General features: G+C 41.9%; 1 protein-coding gene and 1 long non-coding RNA gene across 5 annotated transcripts in view; one reads left to right on the top strand and one right to left on the bottom strand.

The window, feature by feature from the left end:
- Positions 1–1,583: 1,583 nt before the first annotated feature.
- On the bottom strand, positions 1,584–19,960 carry LOC311604896. Its single transcript, XR_014781729.1, has 3 exons — positions 19,741–19,960; positions 9,575–9,677; positions 1,584–2,076 (listed from the first exon to the last, which is right to left on the bottom strand). It is a non-coding gene; the product is annotated as an uncharacterized lncRNA (long non-coding RNA).
- The window catches only part of LOC311604894 (type-1 angiotensin II receptor A), a 42,119-nt gene continuing 36,892 nt past the window's right edge, over positions 17,500–22,726 (top strand). For 2 of the 4 annotated variants that reach the window (XM_084795102.1, XM_084795104.1), the window contains exon 1: positions 17,501–17,693. The gene's annotated coding sequence lies outside the window, so the exon portion shown is untranslated. Of the gene's footprint in view, positions 17,694–17,715; positions 17,970–22,726 lie in introns of those variants that run through there. The other 2 variants (XM_084795103.1, XM_084795105.1) reach the window with 2 other exon arrangements.

The following is a 22,726-nucleotide window of genomic DNA, read 5'->3' as shown; positions in this document are numbered from 1 at the left end:
TTACATCAGGGGCCTATGAGGCGTCATCCAAACCTAAGAGGAAAGGCAAACTGCTGTGTTCAGACGCTGGCACACTTCCGCCCTCCCCTGCTGTGTACAGAAGCCAGCACACGTCCACTTTCCACACTCTCATGCCTGTCTCTGATGTTTTCTCTTCTACATGACTCCTCTACCTATTTAAAATGACACATAAGCACTCACACTTACACACACTCAATGTTCTTTATTCCCAAGTGAACAAAACTTTTCTGGGGTATTATCTTTTCCTTAAAGGATTACCTAAAGTCTTTTTTTCCTTGTCATATTTAAGAAAGCCTATTATTTCAGCAGTCTATTGTTTATTTATTAACCTGTTACAGAGGAGTTTATGCTCCTTTATTCCACAAGAATCATTTTTGCTGGGTCAAGATGCAATTGATGCATTTTAGGGCTTGTTGGTGTTAATTGTTTATGCTACCTTATTTGGGTTCTTATATCTATCACCCGTCTCTACCCCAAAACCATCCAACATCCCAACACCAAATAAGACTAACAGAAGGTTAGTGGAAAGAGGGGGTGTTGAGATCTTTTTAGACTACTTCTTATTGATTAGGGACATTGAGTTCCTTGGGGAAAGTCCAATCTTCATCTCATCAGGATATCACCAATTTCTTCTTTTTGTCTCTTTTCTCATGACCACTTGACAAACCAGTAACAGCAGCAACAGGAGCAGAAACCACCAGGAGGAAAAGCCATGCCTCCTCTCTTGGGGCTCTGGTCTTTTTATTCCTTCTCAAGAGTGCCCAGAATTAAACTATCTTCAGCTGACAGAGTCACCTCCCTGGCAGAGCACCCACAGGCAAATAGTTTGCTGCTGTGGGTAATCTGAAATTGCCCCATATCCCACACCTGAGATTAAAACAAAAACATGTTTATATAACATAACTGGGTTTTTAAGGACATCAAAATTCTCACTACAAGGGCTCCCACATTTCCCCTGGAACCTAAACATTCCTCTTTAAACTAAGAAACAATCTACAGCTACATTCCTGACTTCATATGGCCCAGGACCTTGGAGTCCTTTAAACGTTTGTAAAAATCAAATGAATAACATTTTATGACAGATAAAAATATATGAATTCAAACAAAATGTGGCTGAAATACAGCCACTGCTCTTTTCTTGACAATGGCTACTTTTTGCACACTGGAGGCAGAGTTGACTAGTCACCATAATGATAGGGTAGCCACAAAGTCAAAGATAATTCATTGTCAGGTGACAATGGTGAGTGAGGATTAAATGAGGAGCCAAGGAAACTGTAGCTGTATCTTGGCGCTTGTGTCAGAGTGCCCCTTTGTGCTTAAATGCCCCTAAAACTATAGCTAGATTATCTCTCCTGTATCAGAAATTCAGGAGACTCCCCAATTGTTTACACATTCATACCAACAAATGATCGTTATCCTCAAAAGGCTCTGGATTCTCTGTAACAGCATTTGCACTTTAGTTTCTAATCCTCCTTGTTCACTTTTCAAGAGGATCATAGGACAAAACTAAAAGGAACATATGACTTATTATGATTTGAAAGTAGAAAAAAAGACACTTTAAAAAAAGAGAAAAAAGGCACTTTGTTTATTTTAAGAAGAACCCAATGGATTAATAATACCACTCTCCTTTCCTGATAGTCTGTGGCTATCTCTCTTAACTTTGCTTGGCTAACTAAATTTTTGTTAAAGTGTCTATGTCTCTGGTTGAATTATTTCCTTGGAGAAGACAAGAGCCAAGAAGAGATCTTCACCTGTTGACATAGCCAGGTTGTAAGATGAATCTTCTAGAAAATTTGCAACTTCTCTCCTGCTTCTTCTTAGCTGATGCGAAGATCATGTAGGCTGTGCGAAGTACTCATGATGCTTCCTGTCTCACTGTTACTGTTGGAGTCGGTGTTGGTTCCTTCCTGTGTTGGCTTCTCCGCCTTTGCCCATTCCTTAGACCTGTGTGTTCCTTAAGGCCTGTCCTGTACTTCTTCACCTCATTCAGCCTGGAACCCCATTCCCTCCTATGGTCTCTGTGATGGTTGACACTAGTCATCAGCTTGGCAAGATCTAGAATCACAGAAGAAGGAAGCCTCTGAGCAGATTTGTAAGGGATAATCTAGATTAACTGAAATGAAGAGACCTACTGTAACCGTGGGTGGCACCATTCCCCAGGCTGGGGGTCGCAGGCTGAGTAAACCAGAGAAAGTGAGCTGAACATTATTAGCCTTTACTGCCTTTGCCTTCCTCATTTGCAGGCACAAGGCAACCAGGTGGCCTCCCTCTCCTGCAGCCTTGCTCCCACACCTTCCTTCACAGGAGGAAGTGTAAGGCCTGGAACTGCATGCCAAAATGAACCTGTTGCCTTTACATTATTTTCTTGTGAGGTATTTTGACCCAGCAATGAGAAAAATAACTAATACAAGCCTCAGACATAATCTTTTTATTTATTCACTTTCAACCCATCGTATCCCCCTCCTTCCCCTCCTCCTGTCCCTCCCTCCCTCCTTTTTCCCCATCTTCCCTCCCCTATTCCTCAGAAACCGGGAGCCTCCTCCAGCTACCCTCCCACTCCAGCTCCACCGGGGCTGAACACCAAACCACAGTCTTGAGGATTGCCGCTGCCCCGAGATACACATCCCAGTTCAGATTCTGCTTATTTTGGATTTTCTCCAGTAAAATAAGCCGAGCGTATCCCAAATTAAATTCACCCCTTCTCTCCAATTTGTTCCTTATTTGTATTCTTAATCTCCAGGAATAGAACAGCCTCCCACCCTGCCACTCAATGAGCAGATCTCTCTCTGTGTGCCTCATTTTCATCCTTCACTTCCAATCCATCAACAGATTCCACTGCATCTCAGGTCTCACACATCTATGGACATTTGCTTTTTTTTTTTTTTTTTTTTTTTTTTTTACTTTTTTAATGTTTTTTTAAATTGAAAAATAAAATCATTCATATTACATTTCAATTGCTATCCCATCCCGTGCATCCTCCCATTCCTCCCTCCCTCCCGCTTTCACCCCATTTCCCTTCCCTATGACTGTGACTGATGGGGACCTCCTCCCCTTGAATATGATGCTAGGGTATCAAGTTTCTTCTTGATAGTCTGCTATCCTTTCTCCGAATGCCATCAGCCCTCCCCATCAAGGGGACATGGCCAAATAAGGGGCACCAGAGTTCGTGTGAAAGTCAGTCCCCAGTCTCCACTTAACTGTGGAGAATATTCTTGGACACTATTTGAAAAAGAAATCCAAACCATACAATGGAAAAAAAGATAGCATTTTCAAAAAATGGAGCTGGTCTAACTGGATGTGTACTTGTAGAGAAATGCAAATAGACCCTTATTGATCATCTCGCACAAAACTAAAGTCCAAGTGGATTAATGACCTCAACATAAAACCAGACACACTAAATCTCTTAGAAGAAAAAGTGGGGAAGAGCCTTAAGCTCATTGGCACAAGAGACAACCTCCTGAGCAGAATACTAACAGCTCAGGCCCTGAGATCAAGAATTAGTAAATGGGACCTCATGAATCTGAAAAGCTTCTGTATGGCAAAGGACACTGTCAACAGAACAAAATGACAGTCTACAGACTGGGAAAAGATCTTCACCAACCATACATCTGATAGAGGGCTAATATTCAAAATATATAAAGAACTCAAGAAATTAAACACCACCAAACCAAATAATTGAATTAAAAAATGAGGTACAGAACTATATAGAGAATTCTCAACAGAGGAATATCGAATGACTAGGAAACATTTAAAGAAATGCTCAATGGCCCTAGTCATTAGGGAAATGGAAATCAAAATTACTCTGAAATTACATCTTACACATGTCAGAATGGCTAAGATAAAAAAACTCAAGTGACAGTACCTGCTGATGAGGATGTGGGGAAAGGGGAACACTCCTTTATTGTTGGTGGGAGTGCAAATTTGTACAACCACTTTGGAAATCAATCTGATGTTTCCTTAGAAAATTGGGAATAGTTCTACCTCAAGAACCAGTCATACTGCTCCTGGGCATATGCCCAAAAGATGCTCCAGCACACAGCAAGGACTTTTGCTTAACTATGATCATAGCAGCTTTATTTGTAATAGCCAGAATCTGGAAACAATTTAGTTGTCCCTCAACTGAAGAATGGATAAAGAAATTGGTACATTTACACAGTGGAACACTACTCAGCTATTAAAAACAAGGAAACCTTGAAATTTGCAGGCAAATGTATAGAACTAGAAAAGATCATCCTGAGTGAGGTAACCCAGACCCAGAAAGACATGCATGGTATGTACTCACTTTATAAGTGGGCATTAGCCACATAACACAGGATAATCACACTACAATACACAGACCTAAAGAAACTAAATAACAAGGAGGACCCTAGGGAGGATGCTTAACTGTCATTCAGAAGGGCAAATAGAATAGACACTGGAAGCAGCTGAAGAGAAGGAACAGGAAGGGAGCCTACCATAGATGTCCTCTGAAAGACTCCACCCACAGGAGATCTGAGCAGATGCTGAGACACACAGCCAAACTTTGAGGTGGAGCACAGGGAGTCTTATGGAATAGTTGGGGAATAGGGGGACCTGGAGGGGACAGGAGCTCCACAAGGAGAACAATGGAGCCAAGAAATCTGGGTGGAAAGGGGGTGCTTCAGAGACTGTTGCACCTACTAAGGACCTTACGTGATGTAGACTTAGACTCTTTGCTCAGATGTAGTAGATAGGTAGAACAGTCTCCTTGTGGGGCCCGTAATATGGGGAATAGGGACTACTTCTTCTGTCATTGACTCTGGCTCCACACATTGATCACTTCCCCCTGGCAGGGCAGCCTTGCCAGGCCACAGAGGAAGAGGATACAAGTAGTCCAGATGAGACTTGATAGGCTGAGGTCAGATGTTAGGGAAGAAGGGCTTCCCTGTCTGAGGACTAGGGAGGGAGGGAGAGAGTACGAGAGAGGAAGGGAGGACAGGATTGGGAGGTGATGAGGGAGGGAGCTACAATCAGGATATAACGTGAACAGATTAAAAATAAAATATTCAAAATAGAAAATTAGCGTGCAGGCTACATGAATTGAAAATTTCTTCACCAGATTCATCTTGTATAGAAATTGAGAAATTTTGCTGAAAAATTTCATTCACAAAAGAAACACATGTCCTCATAGAAGGTCATGTCTTTAATCCAAGCTCTGAAGAGCATGACGGGGGCTCGTCACCAATATGACAACAGCCTAAGACTAAAGAAGTGCAAAAACAGATGGCCTACAAATCAAAACCTTGTCCCCAAAAGAGTTGCATTGCACTGACAGTGTCCATAAAGCATGATGAATTTGTTCCAGTTTCTTCAAGAGTGCTTTTGGTTTTTTTGATTGATGTATGAGCAGGGATATTGAAAATCCAGACAATCTGTAAGAAGTTTCTAGTATAAACGAACAGGAGCTACATGTGCTTGGCAAGCACAGCATGACAAAGTCACACCTCAGCACAGTTACCACTTAAATTGAAATGTGTTCTCACTTATAAGGGGTTATTAGCCCAACACTGAAGTCCTCTGAGGGTCTTCACTCAGCAGGGGATCGGGACAGATGCTGGGACTTGCTACTGAACCACAGGTGAGAGGGGTATGGAAGAATGGGGATATAGAAAGGCCTAGAAGGTCCAGGATCCCACAAGAAGACCATCAAGGCTGATGGATCTGGACCCAGGGGGACCTGCACAAACCGTTGCACCAACCAAGGACAATGTTGTAAACCTAGACCCCTATTCAGATCTAGCCAATGGACAGTTCATTCTTCACAGCTGTGGAGAGAGCAGGGACTGCCTCTGCCATGAACTCTGGTGCTCCCTATTTGACCACTTCCCCTTGGTGGGGAGACCTTGTGGCTCTCAGAGGAAAGGGAAGCAGGCTATCTGGATGAGACTTGATAGGCTATGATTATATGGTGGGGGAGGAGGTCCCCTTCTGTCACAGGTCTAGGGGAGGGGAGTAGGGTGAAAAAGGAAGAGGAGAATGAGAAGATACAAGTGAGAGGATAACAATCGGGATGCAATCTGAATAAATTATAAGAAAAAATCATTTGTGTGTGTGTGTGTGTGTGTGTGTGTGTGTGTGTGTGTGTGAGAGAGAGAGAGAGAGAGAGAGAGAGAGAGAGAGAGAGAGAGAGAGAGAGAGAGAGAGAGAGAGAGAGAGAGACAGACAGACAGACAGACAGACAGACAGAGACAGAGACAGAGAGACAGACAGAGACAGACAGAGAGGCGTTTTCACTTTTCTATTGCTGTCACAGCTGTTATGAGCTGGGTTCAGCCAGCTGCCTCATCCAGAACCATTAGATTCACTAGTTTCTAGTATGAGCCACTGATGCAAAGTCAGGTGAAACATAACAGCATATTTTCTGGTATCACACTCTATCTCATTGTATTTTTATGTGGGGACTTTGGAAGTCACTTGAGTTTATTTTAGAAGTTTATACATCTTTTATGTCTTTGTGATTTAACAGTAATGTTGGTTATGCGTATGTATGTATGTATGTATGTATGTATGTATGTATGTATCTATTAATTGATCTATTTACAAGGCTATGCTGTTGATCCCTGGCTGGCCTGGAACTCACATGTAAACTGGACCTCTTTACTGAGGTCCATCTGACTTTGTCTTCTGAGTGCTAGGAGTAAAGTCAGGTCCCAGCACCCCTGGATTTCTCACTTGTTTTGATGTGGAGTCTTGCTCTGTTAACTCAGGCTAGCCCTAAACACTGAGTCCAGAGGAACTTCTGCCAAGGTCACTCAAATGGCCTGTGATGAAAAGCTATAGCCAAATAAACTATTTGCCATACAAGATCTCACACTTTTATCAGTTTTATGAATAATATTTTTTCAAGTCATAGATAGGCCATGCAGAAAATTGGCAATGATAAGTAGGCTGTGCAAAGAATTAAAAATACAATTATAACAACAGCTATTTGACTCTACAAGGTGTGCCAAAGAAGAGACTCAGGAAATTACCCAGCAGTTAGCATCAATACCAAGGAAGAAAAAGAACAAGTAATAACAGGGTCGATCAAGAAGTACTTAGGCAAGAGCAATTTAATGAACAAGAAGCAGCATGAATTTGTGCAGAAAGACTGTGGAGCACAAACCAGTTGGAAAGTACAGATACAAGTGCTGTGGCCAAAGGATTTTGTGTTATAGCAATAGTCATGTGAAAAAAAATAAATTAAAGTAATCCTATAAGAATAAAAATAAAATTAGGCTTTGAATGGAAACTGCGGTCCTTTGGGAAATCTTGCTGCTTAGAAGACAGTTTTAGCTCAATCAATGCTTCCACCACCGGACTCCTCCATGCAGCACATAATGAGTGTTAGAGTATTAGCCTAACCACCCACTAACACGCTCAAAGCTTCCTAATAAGCCACTGTCAAGCCAGCCAAACAGGGGCAGTTTGCGAAGGCTATCTCTGTGAGTAAACCAAGGATGAGAATAATAGAGAGTATGGTCTGAAAAGATGAGAGATCTTCGCAATCCAATGCCCTCAGGTGGCTGTATTAAGTTTTACCTTTTTCTCTCACATTTTTGAGAGTTGCACCCACAAGTACTGTATTTATATTGTTTACAGCCCACCAGACCCTCCCCCAATTCATCCTGTGCATCTCCATCACTGCCTCTCACTTCATGACATTTTCTTCCTATTATTGTTAAACACACACACACACACACACACACACACACAAACACACACACACACACACACACACACACACACACACACACACACACCACTGAGTCCACTTAGTGTTGCTTGCATGTATAATGTGCTGAGGGCTCATCGCTTGGGATTAGATAAGCCATCCTTAGAGCAGACTGTCCTTTTCTCAGCAGCCATTACTTGTCATTAGCTCTTCATGCAAGAGTGGGTCACTTTCCTAAAGCTGCACAGTTTCCAAGTACTCTCTAAACACCTACCCTCAGAGCTCATCTCTTACAAAAAACAACCCTTCAGGGGTGTGTGTGTGTGCGCCCTGTCCTATAGAGGTGTTCTCCAGGTAGGCAGCGTCAAAGAAGCTTCAGTCAAGTGGGCAACCTCATGTGAGGATCTCTTTGGTGGATAAGTGACAGCCAGCATGATGCTGTGAATAAACTGCTGTCCAGGAAAGAAGGGCCCACTCTCCGAAACTGAGCCAAATTAGGACGTCTGGTAGAAAACGCTTGGATTGTATGGTGAAGTCAAGATGGAAACCTCACTAAAACCAAAAACTTCCTATTCTCCTTACATCTTCTTAGTCAATTAAACTCAACTAGGTTTTTGCAAATGTCACTCTGCTTTATGGAAATTTAAATATGAGAGTGTGTTAATTTCTTTACACAGGGGAAATTATGCATACTTCTTCATCTTAAATTCCTGTTATTCTTACTTTATACCTCATTTCACTGAATAAAAAAAAGTTAGTGTGTAAGCAACCATCATTAATGATCTCAGCATGTTTATTCAATGATCATTAAAGTGCTATTAGATGTAAAACACACAAAATATCTTGCTGTTGGAATTACGCTTTTGTAGCATTTTTTTTTATTATTTCATTTCACCTATCAAAATTGCTACCGGTGAATGCAGTGAGCTTATCATTTTTCAGAAAGTGAAATCAGTTCATTCCAAAGTAATGGTTCATTACTTACCATACATCTTAAATCATGTTTAAGGGTAGAATACAGTTTATTTCTCTCAGTTTTGTCTTTTCTCATGAATATTTAAATAATTTGAAATTTTTGATCTCATAGTTAAATCAAAATAAAACTTAGATATAAACATTTTAATCCTTTAGATATTCCACCAGGTTATTGAAAAATACTTAAAGTACTCTTACATTTTGGTGCGTTATAGACTATTTCAGGTGTTCATTCTCTATGTCTATAAATGAAGGTGATGAAAATGACAGTGAAAATCCTAAGTAATATTTATTAAGTTTTTCACTTTGTGTTTTAAAAATGTTGCATTTGCACTAATGTTTACTGTAGTTCTACTCACTATAGAGAGCAAATGATCATTCTAGAAAATTGTCATCACCAGATGAATGTATAATAAAAACATGGTAGACATAATTCTATTCAATCATAAACAAGAATGAAATTATAACAATTTCAAAAAATAGGTGTAAATTAAATATATTGTATTAAGTGACATAAACAAGGTTTATAAAAACAAATATCATGGTTCCCTCTTACATGTGGATCCTAGCTTCCCACCTGTGTTCATATATTATCTGGTAGTGAGTTTGTGTAGAACACTGGCCTGTGAGAGTTGGGGAAAAGGTTTAAAAGAAGGGTAAAGAGAATATTAAACCACATGTGATACGAAAGTAGATTGGTACAAGCAAGGGGGGAGGCAGGGATATGAGAGAGAAAAGTAGGAGGAGGGGCAATCAAAACTAAGTTTACATGGAAATGCCCTAAGGAAAACAGCTAATTTCTGGGGTAATTACAATTAAATTAGAAATTCAAGTTAAGCACCTTTTAAAATAATTTATTTTTATGTGTATGATTATTATCTACATGTAAGTATATCTCATACATACCTGTTTCCCATGGAGGGCAGAAGATGTCATCAGACCCCCAAGAGTTGGAGTTGCAGACTGTTGTGAGCTACCACATAGGTGTTGGGAACTGAACCCAGGATCTCTGCAAGAGCAGCAATTGAACAGAGAGTGCTTTTAACAACTGAGTGATCTCTCTCCAGTCCCTTAATAATAATAATAATAATAATAATAATAATAATAATAATAATAATACAATTTAAGTAATTATATTTATAAAGGTAGAGAGTAAAATGGGTAAGGCAGTTGTTTACCACATGTGACAACTGACAGTACACTATACAGATAGTAGAAATACATCCAGAAAGTATAGTAAATCATTAGGAAGCAAGTGTAAATCATCTGTTATATCAGTTAGGTTACATGCATGCCCACCCAAGAGCATTGAGCAATGCTGCTTTTGTCATATCTGTTTCTACATTCTTATAAAATTATTTGAATGAGGGACACGAAATTTGGTAAGACATACTGAATACCATAGATTCCTGTCTTATCAGCAGGATTTTGTAGTGGGTGTGTTTGAGCTGTGGGCAATGTCCACGCATAGAATAATTAGAGCTAGGATTAGGAATATAGCTAAGCCCAACACGGGGAAGGCACTAAGTTCATTTCCCAGTGCCACAAAGAAAAATAAATGAATGAACGAATGAATGAATGAGTAGACACAGAGGGGAAAGGAGGGAAGGAGGGAGGAAGAAAGAAGTAAAGGAAGATTTGAACTAATAAAAATGGTCAGCAATTTTTTATCTTAATTACTGTCAGTCAAATTTACCTGTGTTTTGCCTATATTTATTCATCTGATCCTTATTCACATTAGGTTCTATTATCAGAAAGATTTCACTGGTAACTAAACTGCTTCAGCTTAAACAACTTGGCCAACTCAAACAACTGCTAAGTGAGATACTGGAAATCCCTTACGGTAAGTGTGCTGTGTAGCAGTTTTCTCCCAAGTTAGAAGTCTTCCATCTTGGAGGGAAACGTCCTTAGTGAAACACCAGGATATTCTAGGACAGGATGTTTATAAGGAGGTGAGACAATAGAATGTTCTAGGGCTGTGTTTCTCATCCTTCCTAATGCTGAGACCCTTTTAATGCAGTTCCTCATGCTGTGGTGACATCCAAATATAAACTTATTTTTGTTGCTCCTTCATAACTGTAATTTTGTTATTGTCATAAATCATAATGTTACTATCCGATATGATGGTCTTAGACAAACACCGTGGAAGGGTCTTCAATGCCCAAAGAGGTTGCTGCCTTCAGCTTGACAACCTCTGTTCTAGAGGAACGTGAAACACTCCATTGTGCAGGTAAGTCCTGTTAAGACATAAGTAAACAACTCAAAATGGTTTTGAGAAGTCCCTGAAACTGATAAAATTTACTAAGCTCCTCCCTCCCGAAGAGTATGTGAGCATAAGGCTATGCATCACTCTTAGACAAGACAAGCTGTGATTTTGACACAAGCCCAGCCTCCTGGAAGAAGTAGACACCAGCCAAGAAGCCTGAAAATAGCAAACCAGGCAATCTGCCTAGAAGAAGAAGAAGGAGGAGGAGGAGGAGGAGGAGGAGGAAGAGGAGAAGAAGAAGAAGAAGAAGAAAAAGAAGAAGAAGAAGAAGAAGAAGAAAAAGAGGAAGAAGAAAAAGAGGAAGAAGAAAAAGAGGAGGAAGAAGAAGAAACCAGTTGAGTTCTCTGAAAGATGCTCATACCAACAGAGCCACCTGGAAAGAGCACTCTACAACCTGTTGAATCTGTGTTGTGTGCTCCAGAGCCCCTCAGGGGAGAGCTGCCATCCATGCTGGTATGGGTTTTCATGGTACAGCTGTCTTTGGGTCGTTGTTGCTTGTGTAGTAACTTCGCATTTCTATTTCTGTAACAAATCCCAATAAAACTCTTTGCTTCACTGATTTGGAGTTTGGTGGTAAATGTACTTTGATCTATCATTGACTCCCTATCTGCAGTGAGTAGACATCCCTAGGAATTCTGTCTTACAACCAAGTGCCAGGAAACATCAGCTGTCAACTGGCTTAGCCAAGCTCTGTTGGTTTCTTTTTAAGTGAATGTCAGACCTCTGGACTCCTAGTTAACCCTTTCCCCACAAAACTATAGTATTTTTGTATTTTCAAAGACAGGCACAAGGTTCAAAGGAGAAATTAGTTACTACTGGTAGATGTGAAAAGAACATTAAGAAACTGGTCTATGGTCTCATTTTTGAGACTAGGCAAGTCTCAAAGGTTGGAAAGTAGGGTACTCTAAGCAATGGGTTACATAGGATAAAGGCTAAAATAGAAAGTTGGGAAAATATGTAAAGATAGTGTAAGAGAAAATGAAGTCTGTGAGAGTTGAGTGTGAGCAATGGTCTTTCCCTGGGTTGGGCCTGGCATGCTGCACTACCAACAAGAGAGCTTACTGGTGGAATAGTGGCATTGCTATTAAATAGGTAACCAACTGATTTCTTATTGGATCTGAGGCTTACTCCATACAAGGAAGTTAAGGCCCGTGAATGGGGAAATGAAAGACACTAAAGTGGGCCTTCTACTTTTGCTTTTCCTAAACTGACATGCTGTCAAACTGCCTCATAAGCATTTATGCTTATACACATAGACTGCCGATGCTCTCACCTTCATCAAAGAAGCTTCTCTTTGAAGCAAATGGCAGTTAATTCAGATACTATGGCTGGCTGACATACTGAAAACAAGTGATTGTTGAACACTCAGCCTTAAAGGGGACCCATAAAACTCCCTATAAGGCAGAGAGAACATTATGAAAGACAGGTCCAAAACAGCACAAGAGCGATGGTGGAGAGGAGGCCCTTGGCATGCTCTTTGTGGAATGCTGTGGCTGCCGGGATAGAGTTCTCACCAGACTGAGCCCATAAACATTTAGTCATAGGTGGGGGAGGGATAGTAGGGCATTGCCCTGCCCAGTAGAACTAAGAGGAGTCAAGGGCTGTGAACTAAGAGGAAGTCACTGTTTTCACTGATGTAGCCACTGTCGAGTTACTCCAGCAAATAGGTTCACACCCATGCCACACAGTGGTCTTGGCTAATCCCAAGTCACCGAGCAAAACAAAACAAAGCAAGCCAAAAAAAACAAAAGAAAAAGTCATGAAGCTAGAATGGCGACTCAGCGGCAGGAGGAGGGGCCTATGGAGGAAAAGGATAGCGAGGGACGGAGGAGGTATGAGCACGACCAGAACGCATTATGAAATTAAGGAAAATCAATTTATTTTGGAAGATAACAGATTCCCGCTATCTCAGCTCTTACTCCAGCCAAGCAGAGGTAAGTCACAACTCTATAAATCTGGACTTTAAAAAGAAGTTCTCTAAAAAGCTACTTAGAAGCTTACTGATGCATTTTGAGGTTTAATAATGAGCTTGCGCTTCATGATAATTATATTTTCTATTTCGCAAAGTACCGAGGATGATAACTCACTGCTATGCTTTTTAGCTTTAAAGAAAGGGAAAGTAATTTAGGTAAAATACTGTTAAATGATTAACAAGCTTATCTATAGAGGTATAGTTAGCTCAATGGAAATGTGATAGACAGGGAATAAAAACGCAAACACCGAAACCTTATCCTGCCCTGAGTGCCTTACGAGTCCAAATGAAATGGAAAAACCGTTGGACGGAAGTGCTTTCTATGTGCCTGTTACACAGAACTTAAACGCCCAGCAGAAGAGTTCCAGGGCTCTTGACTGATGAGTTGTCTGGGTTTTAGGTACAGCTTCCTGGCTTTTGCTTGCAAATAATTAGCTTACTAAAAAGAAATTTTATCCTATAAATTTTATTAAAACATTTATAATTTCCATAACAATAACACAGGAAGGAACTGTCATGTTAATGAAGATATACTAAGTTTATAAATATTGTGGTGGTTTGAATACGTTTGACCCCCATAGACTCATGTGTTTGAATGCTCGGCCATAGGGAGTGGCACCATTAGGAGGTGTGGCCTTGTCGGAGGAAGTGTTTCACTGTGGAGGTGGGCTTTGAGGTTCCCTGTGCTCAGGCTCTGCCCAGTGAGGAAGATACTCTCCGCCTGCTGCCTGTGGATCCAGATGTAGACCTCTCAGCTCCTCCAGCACCATGCCTGTCTGCACACTGCCATGCTTCCCACCATGATGATAACGGACTAAACCTCTGAAACTGTAAGCCAGCCCCAATTAAATGTTCGTCTTTGTAAGTGTTGCCTTGGTCATGGAGTTTCTTCACAGCAATCTTAACTAAGACAGATATAAAGTAAATTTTTGATAAAAAGTATTCAGCAAGAAAATGTTTTCAGAGAGGAATAGTTTTTGTACAGAGAGTTTTGTCCTGAAATAGAAGATTGTTTCAAGATGGAAAGATGAAAAAGGATGAAACTGAAGGCTGGGCATGCCAAACGTACGGGAAGTGGATATGGTTATAACTAAGTTACTTATAATATAAAAGTCATTTAAAATGTTAAGGTCACTGGATGGTGGTCACTCACAGCTTTGATACCAGCTTTCGAGAGGCAGAGGCAGGGGATCTCTGGATATTGAGCAATAATAATAATAATAATAATAATAATAATAATAATAATAATAACAACAATAACAAATAAATAAAATTGTAAAGTAAATAAATAACAAGTTTATCATATTTAGTATTTCACTTGGCATATTCTTAAGTGACAAAATACTCTTCCTTGTATTTTTTACAAGTTTTAAAATGTTATGTGTATGTATTATATATCTGTATGGGACATGCATGCAGCTCCCTGGGGAATTCAGAGGAATCTATTCTCCTTCAGCTGGAGTGACAAGGGTTAGTGAGCTTCCTGACATGAATTCTGGGAAATGAACTCAGGTCCTCTACAAGAGATGTACCCACTCTTAGCCACCCAGCCATCTCTCCATCCCCTATAATCCTTTTTAATTTAAATGTTTTTTTTTTTTGGAGAATTTTAAACATGAGTATTTACATTACTTTCACTCTTCTCTCCCATGTCCAACATCCCTCTCTTTCCCACTTCCAACTCCTGTCATGTGCCTCTTCCTCACGCTATATATCTGGACCCTACTGAGTCCATCTAGCATTGTTGGTATGTGCGGCGTCTATGTGAGCATAGGGCTGACCACTAGAAGTTGGTGGAGCTGTCAGGGAACTCACTCCTGGAGAGAACTGATTCTCTCCTCTCAGTAGCCACTGAGCTCTTCACTGGAGGTGGGAGCATGTGGTTCCCCATCTATGTGGGCATGCTAATTGGAGTTGTCATTATGCAGGTCTTGTTTAGGACCAATTGCACCTCTGTGGTAACCTCCCTCAGCAGAGAGCAGAAGTTTCTCTGATGATGAGTGACAGCTACACTTACCTGTGAGTATTAAGGTCAAGTTTTTTACAATAGAGTTAGGAACTATACTAATTTAGAAAAATGGCAGCAGTAGGTTCTCCCTTAGTGTCTCTGACCCCTCCAGCACCAGTAGTTAGTTAGGCACCGTTACAAGGCATGAATTCCTCCTATTGAGTAGGCCTTAATTTGAATTAGACAACTGTGGTTACCCCCAAGACAAAAATGCCACGGTTGCACTGTTGGAGATATCTTACTGGTCAGTCATTGTGGTTTGTAGGCTTTATAGCTAGCTCCTCTTCCTTGGCAGCTGACCTCTCTATCCCCTTCTGGTATTATGAGAGCAAGACCTTAGGCTTGCAAGTCAGTTCCAACTTGATTCCTTCACTTCTGTGTCCAAAGTGTGTGCTGTGTTCAGAGATAAGTTCTTATCTTCAAGTTCTGAAAGGAGACCAAGGGCATTGCCAGGAGTCCAAATTATTTTGGACAACTCTTGTAACCTCTGACCAATAACTCAAAAGGTCTCCCACGCTTAACACTAGGGCTATGGCAGGTAGTGTATGGTTCCTGTGAAAGTCATCACCACCTCATATGATGTTAAATGTACACACACACACACACACACACACACACATACACACACACACACACACATTTTTCAAAAAGCAAGCTTATAAAATGATATGTTGCTCTGTGCACTTTTCAAACATTCTTACTTCTATCCCTTTCTCCTTCTTTCCTCTCCCTGGCTATTATCCTTCCTCCTTACTCTTCAGGATAGTGCTCCCCACTTCCTGTATTACCCCAGTTGTAGCATGGGTCACCTGCTACCCCCTTTCTAGAGCTTCTCCTCCCCACAGTTAGGAACCATATTAATTTAGAAAAATGGTGGTAGTAGGTTCTCCCCTAGGGTCTATGACCCCTCTGGCCATTGTACTTTGTACAATTAGACCAAGTATATTGACTTTGTAAGCATCAGTTTGCTAAGTAGTCTTTGCTTCCCCACAAGGCAAATACAGAAGCACAGACTCTTTTATTTTAATCTTACCTATGGATATTAACTTTCAGATTATGCAGTACACATCACACAATATATGTGCATATATGTAGTTTACAGATTGGGGAGTGTCCAGCAGGGCTCAAGGAACTGCAAAACAGAGAGAGTAGCTAAGGGGATCAAAAAGGGTCTCTGATGGCTGCTGGGGGTCTGTTGCTGGGAGTCGAGGCTGGAGCTGAGCCATTGGCAGAGGCTGTAGACACCGAGTGCAAGACTCAGCCCAGACAGTCACATGGCAGGTGGAGACACACAGATGGGCAGATGTGCCACTTCAAGCCATATCACAGCAGGGACTGAGCCGAAGCTGCTAGGATGGTTGGGAATTCTCTGCTGCACACAGGGTGGTAAGACTCTCTGCTGCACACAGGGTCTTCTTACATTGAAGCCTTGGGGCTTCTCTTCCTGGGGTGCAGGTGAGGGAGCTGCATACTTCCTAGTCTGGTGAGTTAAGTATGTTGTCACACCTGGCTACCCTGGTTTGATATTTGCATCAGCAGATGTGGCTGTAGCTCCCGTTTACTTTGATGACATATATATGTCAATGTATACACACACATGTAGTGGGGGCCTTTTTCCTTTAAGGAATAAGTTGTTAATCTGTCTGTACCTTGTGGCTGGTGCCAGACAGATGGTGTTTACATGCCCATTAAGGTGTGAATTTTACTTCTGCAGTTTCAGTCAAAACGGAGTCAATGCTGCTTGTAAAATAAAACCTCTGCAGTTTGAAAAGTCAGTGGTTTTTTTGTTTGTTTGTTTGTTTGTTTGTTTCTACAATGTGGAGTAACTCAGAACAGGGCACATCCTGATCTTAAGATCTTCATTTTCACTGGATTTGAATCTCTAATACTTCATTGAGGATTTGCATCTTCATTCACAGTTAGGAAGTTGTCTTTTACTGTGTTGCCTGAGTTTGGTATCAAATTAATTCTGGCATCATGACACACTGGGGAATGTATTCTCTCTCTCTCTCTCTCTCTCTCTCTCTCTCTCTCTCTCTCTCTCTCTCTCTCTCTCTCCTCCCCCCCCCTCTCTCTCTGAACTGAGTTCGTCTTGTTCACAAATATTTTGCTCTATATTTTGGCATACTGTTTTTATTTTTAATAAATGCAGCTTGAGCCACATGTAAACTAGGAGGGACTGATAAACAACTCTTTTATTTTACAGTTCTCAAGTTAATCCGTGCCATCTGTGATCCTCAACAAAGGCGTCAATTTTTGAGTTAGCCACAGCAAAGACAAGGGAGTTTCCTAAGTCATCCTTAAAGGTTTTCTAAGCTTCTCCCCTCCCCCGCCCCCGTCCTAAGTAGAGCATTTATCTTGGAGTCAACTCTTGTGGCCTTATTCCGATCTCCTGTCCTTCCATCTTCAAAGCTTCAGGCTGTGGTGAGGGATTCAGGACCAGCTGAGCGCCAATCTGGGAGGTGACACTGGGTGACTGGCAGCTGGGAAGATGCCGTCAGAGTCCGGAGAGGAAGAGGGTTGGACAGAGGGTCTCGGGGCGGGGCGGGGCGGGGGGGAGGAGTGCAAAGCAAAGCCTTCGGGTTGGAACCTGCAGAGCAGCGACGCCCCCCTAGGCAATAAATATGGAGGTGACTGCAGATTGCCAGGCAGTTGAGAGTGACTGGGTGATGCTGTGTGGCCAGAGTGGACAAGGGGCGTGAGTCTTGTTCCACGGGTCGCCAGGGTGGCCGAGACCGGTACCAGTGCAGCGGCTCTCCCAACTCTGCCGCTCTCCCGGGTGAGTCCCAGCCCAGGCGTCCCGCCAGCCTGGTGATCAGGGGCGGGAGGGGTCGGTTCCTTGTCACCGCGTCTGAATCCAGAGTACTGGGCAAAGAGGACCGGGAGGATCCCGGGGATCCAAGGGAGCGAGCTCTCTCCGAGCGGACGGGCAGACTGGAGTTGGCTGCCCTTCTCCAGCTCAGGTGGAAGAAAACTGCGCTGGCTTGCAGCGTAGTCCAAAGGAGTCGTCATGTTTGATCAAACTCTACAGGACAGAAATCTTCAGAAATGGGAGGCAATCACGCTAACTTTTCCCCGTGCTTTTAAATAACTTGTGTTTTAACTGTGACCCAAGTTTAACCGTGGCCCGTGTGACGGCGGGGTCAGCAATTTGAAGTTGCGCTTTGAGCTTAAATTATGATTGTCTCCAATCTCACTTCTTGGTTTGCCAATGACCTTGCGCTGCTGTCTTCCTTGCTTCCCCCATCTCTACAAACCTCACAAACCTGTGGCTTCAGACACAGTCGGTAGGTGGGTCAGACTCCATCACCGCAAGTGTTCCCAGCTGCTCTTGTCGATTCCTCAGCTTGAGGTGGGGAGAAGCAGGTAACTGTCCCTGACTACAGGCAGACTTTAGCCTGTAGTCCCTGCATTTCAGTGGTCTCTTTTCAGTACTGAGCTGAGCGCAGGGCTCTCTGCTCTACCCCATTTACCGTCCCTCATAAAACTGACTGACTTTTCTGACTCCTCGTTTTCTGTTTGTTCATGTTTTTGTTGTTGATTTTGATTTACTTTCTCATAAACGCTTAATCCAGTGTCTCAGCACTGCTGTGATATCCAGAAAATTTAAGCCAATTCTACCCAAGGCTTGACCTGTGTCGCCTTGTCTTTGGCCAAGCACAGGGGAAGAGGCTACTAGTAAGGTGCCCTTGTTTGCCAATGTCCTCATTAAGCATAAGGACCCCCCCACCAACTCCCAGGAGATGTTTTCTCAGGAAAGTTCGGGCACCCTGTGTGCCCTGAGGTCCCTTTTGGAAGTTGGCAGCGTTAATTTCCTGTGTCATTCCAGGAAGAGCAAGACACAGAGAGGGATCAAGCAGCCCTGCAGCTTGTTCTCTTCAGTCAAGAATTGTCTCCTTTTTCAGGGTTGTCTCCTTTTTCCAAAACGACTTTCTTGATGATTACCACCAGGGAGTCCTGGGGCCCCATATTTATTGCACTTAGGAAAAACCTTAACCCCCTTACAACTTTTCATAAAAAAAAAAAAAAAAAAAAAAAAAAAAAAGAAGAGCCGAAAAGGACCCCAAGAGACATGTTTTAGCATTTCATCTTCTTGGTTTAACAACAAGCAAGGAAGCAAACAAACAAATGAAACCCCTCCTGTCCTGTTTGCCTGTCTTAGGAGGCAATTTGAAGCCGTTAAGGCCCCACTTGGACAGTCACTTCTCCATCCTGCTAGCGCTCGGGGACCCTCCCTGTCCTTCCATATAGAGTGTTTTTACTCCTCTAGCAATTCTGAGTCTCAGCTCACTGCCCAGAAGGTCCCTTCCTGTCATTACAACCCTTCATTCTTCCTGCTTCCTGGTTATTGCTGACAAAATAAAAGTCTGAAGTGATTACCTTATCAGCCCATGCTTAGAGCTTTCAAAACTGCCTAACTTTCCTTTTACCCTCTCTGGACAGGTATTATTGGAGATAGTCCCATACTCAAATCACACATGATAATTCCTATAATGTATGATATATAACCCTTGAGATTTAGGGAGTGGCTCCAAGTGGCAAGGTCTTAGAATTGACTGAATTTTCCTCCTTCTCCTCCTGGATTCCTTGTTTTTTTGATTGTTCACACTTTTGTTGTTGATTTTGGTTTACTTCCCCTCCACAAGGCCCTGATTTCTAGTTCTGCTCTCTCTTGGCGTTCACTGAACCAACCTCAGCATCCACCACCTTAGAGGACAGTGGGGTTTCTCCCAGTGGAAGACCTGCCATCCGGAGACTTTCAAAATGTCAGTCCATCTCAGTGTCTGAGGCAGGCTAACTGAGCTTCAGTCTGTCTTCGGTCTTACCTGGGTCAGTGTAAGAAGGACAGGACACCTTATGGACCTTTCAACTTTCTTGAGTTTCTTTGTTTCGTGTCTAGTTTGGAGGAAGAATTGTCCCTGTCACTCCAGAGCTTGTCTTTGCTGCCTTTGACTGCTGCTACTTAAGATGGTGTGGACATTGTGTTACTAATTAACATCAACTACTAATTATGCTTGCGCTGAGGAAAGAAAAGTTTAATCTTATACTCACTCCAAACCCAAGCGAAATGCTTAGCCACAAAGGGCTTCGAACGTCTTCTCTGCGCTCTCACGGTGCCCTTCCCGGCAGAGAGTGAGAGCTGTTGTATTTTGCTTTCAAATCTGTTATAGGGTCAGAGATGGAATTCCCACCCCATTTGCGTGTTTTGGCTGCCCAGCACAGACTGTTATTTACCCCTGTGCCTGGTCCTTCCCCTGAGGTTTTAGGTTCTAAAAACCAACGTTAAAACAACTTGATAGCCATAGTTACTTTTAACCAGTATTACCTAAGTGGCAGAATGACTTGGCAAGTGGCTACTGTTATACCAGTAAGGCTCTAAAATATAGTATTTCCCTCCCAGAAAAGATATCTAAAGTGATATAAATGTGCCAGAAGTTTCATTAGACTTATTACTTTAACAGCAAATCTGACAGGTGGGAATACAAAACAAACTATATACTTACAACATTCCTAGAAATGACAAGTGGATGTTACTGTTGTGGACAGCCGCATTACTGTGAACTATCTGCTGAATTTTAGTTCTTTTCATAGCAGATAATCAGAAAAGAAAAAAATCCCTTTGAGTATAAAAAATGAAGTTGTGCTTCATTTTTTTTTTTAAACAACAAAGAGTTTGCTATATGGTCCAAATGCCATTGCTTTGTTCTACTTTATTCTTAGAGGTCAATGTGTAAGTACTTCATTTTGTTTGGTTCCTCAGTAGGCACTTCCTAAAGGTGTCTAGAATCTTCTAGCTACTGTTTAACTCCCACACCTAGGAGTATTTTCAAGTGTTTTGAACCTCTTCTGTTCAGTTACATTTATAATATTCAAAAGTTTGGGAGACAGGCGAGCAGTGAGCCCTCAGTGTTTCTGCGGCAGCCTGTCTTTCCTAGCTCTGGATGTGATCCAAATTCTAAACCACACAATTAATGATCCTTTGGTTTAGATCAAGTGCTTGCTTACTCATGTTGTATATGGAGAAGACACCGTGATCTTCACCAAGAGACGCTTTGCTTGCTAATTAACTGAGTTTCTTAGGTATCGGTTCATTTTCTATGAATTAAAGATCGTACTCTGCTTTGGGAAATAGAGAGTAGTCTGTGAAATCTGTGTCAGGAGTAGCAGGTTCTTGCAAAGGCAGTTGTTCAGAGCAGAGTGACATTCAGCCTTTGAGGACACGTCAAAGCATAAAAATGGCCTTTGCCCTGCAGAGCTGTTGGTCAGGCTAAGGGCATATTAAGAAAGAGAAGATGTTTAAAAACCACTCTTTCCCCTGTCCTGGTGTTCAGATGAGCTGGATTGTCTAGCGTGGCTGCACTGTTTGGTTCCTGCACGTCTCCAACACTGGCAGCTCCTTCTGTTCCTCCCGAGAACTCCCTTCATATTACGGACCATGTCCGTGCACCCTCATAGGCTCTTGCTAAGCTCTGTGCAGATCCCTCACACTAGAGGAAAGTGTGACAGTGGGACTACCTTTCCAACACATCCAGCGTTTCACCCTATTGTACACAAGAAAAAGGCTTAAAGCCTATCTCATTGGAAAATTGACATTAATATTTTCAACCTAGTGAAATATTGGCAAGGAAAAAATAAAGAGGATGAAAGAAATTGATCATAGACAACGAAAGGCCGAAGTCTCAAATTAGTGGGATTTCATGTGTCCAAGAAAGTCAAGCTTCTGTCTTTCTGCTCGGGGGTCACCACCACCTTTCAAATTAGAATTACCTCAGGTGCTGTCATTGTCCACCACCCAGCCTCCTGGGAATCAGCTGAGAATGTATGGAAATATAAAATCTTTGACTCCTTGGATAAGAATCTGCATTTTCACAAGAATCCAAGGTGATTCCAGCATATTAAAGACAGAAAAGCACCATGGTACCCACTCCTTGCTTAAAATTACTACCTTAGGTGTTATCTTCTTGGCCTTCGTATGATACAATGCTTTAAAACTGGGCAGTGGTGGCGCACACCTTTAGTCCCAGTGCTTGGAAGGCAGAGACAGGAGGATCTCTGAGTTCTAGGCCAGCTTGGTCTACAGAGCCAGTTCCAGCAAAGACAGGGCAACAGAGAACTTCCCCCACCACCCAAAATAAAATAGAGTTTTTGCTTTTGTGTTTTAAGACAGAGTTTCTCTGCAAAGCCTTGGCTGTTCTGGACTCCCTTTGTAGACAGACCAGGCTGGCCTAAAACTCACAGAGATTCACCTGCCTCTGCCTCCCTGAGTGCTGGGATTACAGGCTTGGGCCACCATGCCCAGCTTTAAAATAGAGTTTTAATAAAGCTAAATTTTATTCATCATATATCACAGACCACATAGTGTTCATTTTGTAAATGTCCCCTTTTAAAACCTTCATAAAATTCTACAGCATGCTTTCTACCCTATCTTCATCCGATCAATTGGAATACTAAGAAATAGTGAAGATAAAGAGACCCAAATGTTGTAACTGACACTTAAGATTAAAGCACTGTAATTCACAACCCGAAGTCATGGTCTTTGCCACGTGGCTGTCCTACACCAGGCAGCCCACTTTTTGATGAAAGCTAATGGTTTAAAAATGTATTTAAGGTTCTAACTTGAAACCAAGACTGAGTCCTCTAAAGGAAGAAGAACATTAAGGATGACTATGTTTTATTTATAATATTTGACTTGAAATACACCAATAAGAAATCTAGAAATTTCAAGTATCAGTTGCAAGAAATGCTAAAAGCGTGGCAAGGCATCATTTAATGTAAGTGTCAAGTTTTTGAAAAATGTAACTGGACACAGGA

The sequence above is a fragment of the Acomys minous genome, assembly GCF_964271855.1.
Source record: "Acomys minous genome assembly, chromosome: 9".
NCBI lineage: Eukaryota > Metazoa > Chordata > Mammalia > Rodentia > Muridae > Acomys > Acomys minous.
This window is presented reverse-complemented; position numbering and strand designations above follow the sequence as displayed.